Source organism: Zea mays, chromosome 2, assembly GCF_902167145.1.
Source record: "Zea mays cultivar B73 chromosome 2, Zm-B73-REFERENCE-NAM-5.0, whole genome shotgun sequence".
NCBI classification, from domain to species: domain Eukaryota; kingdom Viridiplantae; phylum Streptophyta; class Magnoliopsida; order Poales; family Poaceae; genus Zea; species Zea mays.
Genome location: NC_050097.1, coordinates 126350952 through 126357381, shown reverse-complemented (window position 1 = coordinate 126357381; position 6430 = coordinate 126350952). Strand labels below are relative to the sequence as shown.

Here is a 6430-nt window from a genome sequence, read left to right as displayed (position 1 = left end):
TCATAGATACACATAAACCATCATGTGGTCATACACATACAACAAGAGTTGTATTGTTATTAACCTCGTCTAATTCATTACATATGATAGTCCTAGATCTTACCCAAATCCACTTCATAATCATGTGCATATTGTTGTTCATTATATGCATAATGACAAAATGGATCATCCTCTGGATACAAATGGTATGGATCAAACTTTATCTCCTGAACACACCCTCACTGAGTCACTATAATGATCTGCAAGATTGCTCAACTTTCTAGAAGTGTTCTATATTTCCACAATTTCATCTTACAGCATGTCCTTTAGCTCTTGAACACACCCTCACTTATATGTAAAAGTCATCCAATACCAGGGGAAGATTTCCAGTGTCCCTATATTTCAATGTTTATTTATCTATGTTTTAGTGCTTGAGTAAAGAGAACTTGGCATTTCAGTGTTTGTAGTGATCTATGAGCAAGTTTAGTTAAATTTATGCTGAAAGGAAGTCCTTGATTAATTGTAGTATTTTGTGATCTCTAAAAGGAAAGAACAGAGCATTTCAGTGTTTGAGTACAGAGACCATATTCTGTTAAATTACATTGCTTTATTGTGGTCCAGTCAGAATTATGGTCAAATGACATTTTTGTGCTTTCCTATGTATGTCCATGCCCTGTATTATCTTGTTATGCTATGATTCTAGCTGTGCGAATAAGATTACACATCTCATTATGGTAATACTATGGTGATTGAAGGTAATAAGCTATAATGGTGTATGATTTCAAGTACTCGAGATGTCAGGTAAAAGTATTAATGTAGACCAAAGATTAGCACTTGATGTAGACAAGTTGACCACTGACCTTGCTGGCCTAGCTACCGGAATATTAAAACTGCTAGTCGACTTCAATCTAAGCTGGTTTATGGAGTTTTATCAACTGGTCGTGTTTGATGCAACAATACTGACAAAATATGGTTGTAATTTATAAATTTGGCATAATATGCACAAAACAAGTGTATTCTATAACCATCGTGATTTATGGATTTTCAATCGAAATTTTATGATACTTCTTGTTGCATTTTATGTTTCCACAAAATGGCAGTCTTGTGTTTTACACCAAATATAAAAGGAAAAAATGAAGTGTTGTCGCTGGGCTAAATCCCCCTACCGGCCGAGTAGATCTCCTTGACCACAAGACCCAGCACTCTTGCCACGGCCCACTTGGCATGAAGCGCTGACAGACAGCGTCGCTGCCTAGTCCACTCCCCATGTGTCTGCCTTTCATAGACGCCATTGATAGTGGGACCCAGTCGTCGGATTTGTCTCCCTACCGTCAGCACCGCATTCCCAGGAACGAACTCCGCGCAATCCATGATTGAACACCACACTCCTCGCGCCCTGCATCACGGCCGGTGCCACCCAACTCCCCCCTTCGGGTGCAAAAATACCGGGGTCGTCATCCTCTCGTGACCATACCACAAATCCAGAAGACGTCGTCGTTGTGACAATCTGCCCTATTATGCTTGCCATGTTCTCTTCTTCGGGTGGCACTTTTCTGAAGGGGAATTCAATCATTGAAGCGCTAGTTGGGTGTTCACCTGCCATGGGTTCTAAGGAGGGAGGATGATGGGGAGGTGATGATCTGTCCGTTGATCAATGGATGAACGGTTGGGATTAAATCATCCAATACCCTTCGGCCTGATAAATCCTCATCCCTGTATTACTATTCAAATTTAAAAATTCAATTATTTTGAATTACACCATCTGTTTTTAGCAAAATATTTAAAATGTGAAATGAATTAATTAAATAATTAATGTATTAATTCATGTTTCCCTCCAATTATTTTATTTCCCTCCAATTTATTTTGCTATATTTTCCTCCGTGGTTTTGGATCCCTCCAATTCATTTTGCCACGGGCCCACCCTCCATAGACATACCAAACTTCACCAAACATATCACACGATCTCCCATGTTCCCCTTCATTTGTTCATTCGTGAGGGCACAAGCAGAGAGAGGGCGGTGGGTACTCTCCATCCGGCCAACGGGCACCATCCGCGCCGGGATCCTCCGTCCACGCCGGCGACCTCCATCCGCGCTGGCAGCCTTCCATCCTGTCGGTGTCCCATCCCCACCGGAGACCTCCATCTTGCCCGCATATTCAAGTCCAGGTGGCCTCCATTCGCGCTGGCGGCCTCCATCCTGCCAGCATCCTGCATCCGCGTCAGCGGCCTCCATCCTGCCCACATATTCAAGTCCGGGCAGCCTCCAACCCACCAGCGGCCTTCATCCACACTAGCTTGGTAAGATGGCATCGTTCTTGAAAAATTTGATTGATGGACATAACCAACATAGTTTAAAAATGCATAGTAATTAGGTATCTATCCCTCAAATGTTGGTATAAAACTTGTTTGCGTGTTTTTAGTTTAGGTCATTGTGATGTGGTAACTGGTAATGGCACGGGGGAGGAAACAACGCATTACTCATTGTCATGATGAATACTTGTCTGAGGACCATATTGGAGAAAAAAGTTCTCACAAAATATTTGCATCATCTAAACAAAACATAAGTACCGGTGAAGACCAATTAGACAGTGGAAGCGATAATTAGTCCCAAGGTATGCACACGGTACTTGTAATAATGCACCTTGTCTTTATGGATACTTACATATGTCAATTTCAATGCTGAAAGTTGTTTTTTGGAGACTTAACAATGTCAAAAAACATTAATGGAGAGGACCAATTTGATGGTGTTGAGGAAATTGAGACTAATGCAACAGGTATATGAAAACATTAAGCATCTTTAGTCATGAAAAAATTATAACTGTTATGTTTTAATCACTACAATCATTTTTTGCAATGCTAAATTGTACAGATGAGGTTGAAGAGGTAAAAAGGTGTGGGAGGACAAAACTTATTAATGTTTGGAACATTCCAAGAGGCCATAGGATTGTAGTTAATTGTAATGAGCTGAACCAGCCTATTGGAGAGGAGGCAGGAGTACTTGCAAAATTCCTTGGCATGGTTGCTAGGAATGGCTCCTTGTGTAGCTTAAGCTTCAAGGATTGGAGACTACTAATAGGAAAGAAAGACAGGAACAATAAACAAATCAATAAGGAGGCCATTCTTAATCAAGTAAAGGTAAACTTTCACATTTCTTTTCCAATTGCTATTCATTAATAGAATACTTTCAGAAATATGTTCCAATGGTTATGCAGAAGAGATTTCTTTACCCTGCACGCATGGAAACATGGGTACTACAAACAATTGGAGAGAGATGGAGGCAACACAAGTCCAATTTGAAATCCATTTTTTACCCACATAAGAACCAAGATGCTAATAATAGTAATGCTCCTGATGGTGTACTAGCTGATCAGTGGGTTGCCTTTGTCAATAATTGGATGACCCCTAAAGCACAGGTACATGACCATAGTCACTGTAATTATTTCCTGATTTATTTGAGGAAACATCTTATTTTGTTGTGTTCCTGTTTTTACTATTTCTTTGTAGGATTTAAGTGAGACCAATAGGATAAATTGTACAAGAAGAAAGGCAGTGCATACATTTGGAACAAAAAGCTTCGCTAGAAATAGAGAAGATTTGGTATATCTTTTATAAATATATTTGTGAACATGTTCCTTCGCTAGAAATAGATAATTGCAGTAGCTCAGTTATATATATTGATTTACATGTTTACAGAGGGAAAATGATCCTGAAATGAAATACCCTCACAGGGCTGTTTTGTATATCCATACCCACACGTCTAACATCAGCAAGAACAGGAATGCACATGTGGTACATAAATTGCAAAAATATGTTTCATTTTTTCCAAATCAAATACTTCTTCCATGATGTTTATTGAGCACTTTAATTCTTTTGCAAGGGTGAATTGAAGGCACTTTTATCACAACAACCTGATTTAGCAGACACTAGTAATGGAAAGGTTGCATGGGAAGGAGATGCACTAAACAAAATATTAGGAGCAGAAAAGCCTGGTCATGTGCATGGTTTGGGCCTTGTTCCAAATCCAAAACAGGTGTTTGACGCCTTGACATCAAGGAGTATGAAGAATCTAAATGTAACCACTTGGGATGAAACATCAAGTGAAGATGTAGTAGCTCTAAGACTTGAATTGGAAAAACTTCAAAATCATGTACAGAAGCAAGATGATACTATACTAGATTTGCAGCATGCCTTGGAACAACAAAAAGGGCAACATGTAAATCCAATTACCTCTATTTTCTTAGTCACTAAACAATATATTTACTTAGCTTTTTCTAATCTAATATTTTTTTGTGTTGTTATAGGGATGTGTAGATGCTCCTTTATCGCCACCAAAAGATGTTCACAATACTATGAAACGGAAAGTAAGTATCTCTATGAAACTATATATGTTTACTAAATTTTTTCGTACATATATCTGAAACTGATATATATTATTTTCCCTATAACAGCGAATTTATTGTCAACTTCGTAGTGAAGATTCTAGTATGCTTGATGAACTGAATAACACAATGGTATTAATGCGCTACCATGAATTCCATCTTATATTTAATTTTTTTCAAGCTACCATTCATCCAATAATTATATAGGGGGATGAAAACGAAGATGATGAGTATGAGGAACTACAGGCACAATACAAATGTTCGAAAATTCAGGATAAGGTTAGTAAACTATACTCTTAAAGGCTAGACTCTACAAACCTCCCATTATAACTTTATATTGTTACCTGTAGACAAATGCCTCAAAAGCCCAAGATGGAAAATTACACCAAAGCAAAAAAAGGTTCTATGTTGCAAAAGGTCAACTTTATTCCCTCTTTTGATGCATAGATAAATCCTATCTTATCAAGTCATATTATACTTCAATAATCTGCATTCAGCCAACATTTCATTCTTTTAACCTAAGTTAGTTTTCTTTGTCTTTGTTCAGTGGCGGGTAACCCTGTGTTTGATGGTAACCATTGGATGTTTGTCTTGGGTAAAAATGGATTTAGATGAAGCTTTCTCTAGTATTTCTATTATAAACTATAATTTAATCTTATATTCATTATTTTGTTAAGTATTAGTAGTAAGTGATCAACTCATCTGGGAATTTTGGTGTTTGCCCACTTAATATAATGTGGAGATCATGAGGTAGACAGGGTTACTAAATGAATGTAGAATGCATATATGTAGTTGTTTTCCTCACTTTTTTGTAAAGGATTAATTCTCTAATCCCTGCTATGAATACTATCTTAATAACCCATAAACACATGTTTATTGTTGTTATCTTAACATATCACATCCATTTTTAACCTACATTTCGATGAGCTATGCTACTACTGTATCTTTCTTTTCCCCTTTGGTTTGACATGGTAAGAATTATTCCCTTTTCAGTTTCACCATGTAACATGAAGCAATTTGTATTTAGTGGCTTCTAGTGATCAAACCACATGTGGTAGCAACATGCTATTCCAATTGCTTTTAGAGATAATGTGCTCAACCTTTGCAACCCTGAGTTGCATAGAACTACACTTGTTGAGCTCTCCAAGGTCCCTCCTGTGCCTTTCCTTATCTGCAGATTTTAAATCTCAGCAACGAAAGATTTAGCCCGATTTTAGCTCTAGAGAGAATTCTTGCCTGATTCTTATTAGTGAAACTCTGCATCTTGTGGTATGATGTGTTTTTCTGGGATTAGGATGGTTCGGTTTTAATGTTGGCTGCAGGGCTATCATATAACTAGGTAATTAAACAACATTTGTTCCTGATCAAATCTGGGTGTGCAACGACTGCAATGTTTGAAATCTTGCAGATTTTAACATGAGGGTGCATGGTTATGTTGTGTGATTAGATCCATCTATGAATTGTTTGTGCTTCTACATTTAGGAACAATGGGCAATTAGGACTTTTTATGTATGTTTTGAATGATTCTTAATTGTTGCAGTAACAGTGATAGGATAGGTTGTTTAATTATGTCCTCATTGCAATATCATTGGTAAAGTAGGCAGTAGTCATAGGATATTCTATGCCAAGGTTGCTTTTTATAGGAATTACTTGAACTAAATAAAAACAATGTATGATCTGTCTAGGAATTGTAACACCTCTGGTGTTAGTGACACTAAAACTTGAGCATAACATCATGAGCATTGGCATATCATGTGTTTGTTACACCTAGAGTGCATTCACTAGGCAAAATATTCAAATAAGTTGTAATGATGTGACTGATGGGTGATTAACCCTAGGGTAGAGTGCTTAACCCTAAATTAGGGCTTATGGATGTAAGTGAAGCCCAAATAAGTTAAAACATCAAAAGACATGAGAAATGACCACAAGGTATCACATTTGATGGACTTTGGTGGCACCAAAAACATAATGTGCCCAAAACCCAAAAAACAAACCCTAGAAACCCTAATTAAAACCCTAGGGGGTAGATGCAAATTTTGGGCACTTTTGGGCCAAAATGCAAATATCAAAG

The 6430-nt window shown here is 37.6% G+C and overlaps 2 long non-coding RNA genes across 2 annotated transcripts; both read left to right on the top strand.

The window, feature by feature from the left end:
- The first annotated feature begins 2972 nt into the window (after window positions 1–2972).
- Window positions 2973–3577, top strand: LOC118476354 (uncharacterized). Its single transcript, XR_004856320.1, has 3 exons — window positions 2973–3115; window positions 3193–3393; window positions 3485–3577. It is a non-coding gene; the product is annotated as an uncharacterized lncRNA (long non-coding RNA).
- A 704-nt stretch (window positions 3578–4281) lies between these two features.
- On the top strand, window positions 4282–5309 carry LOC118476353 (uncharacterized). The gene is made up of 4 exons (XR_004856319.1): window positions 4282–4341; window positions 4429–4491; window positions 4567–4638; window positions 4710–5309. It is a non-coding gene; the product is annotated as an uncharacterized lncRNA (long non-coding RNA).
- Window positions 5310–6430: the final 1121 nt, after the last annotated feature.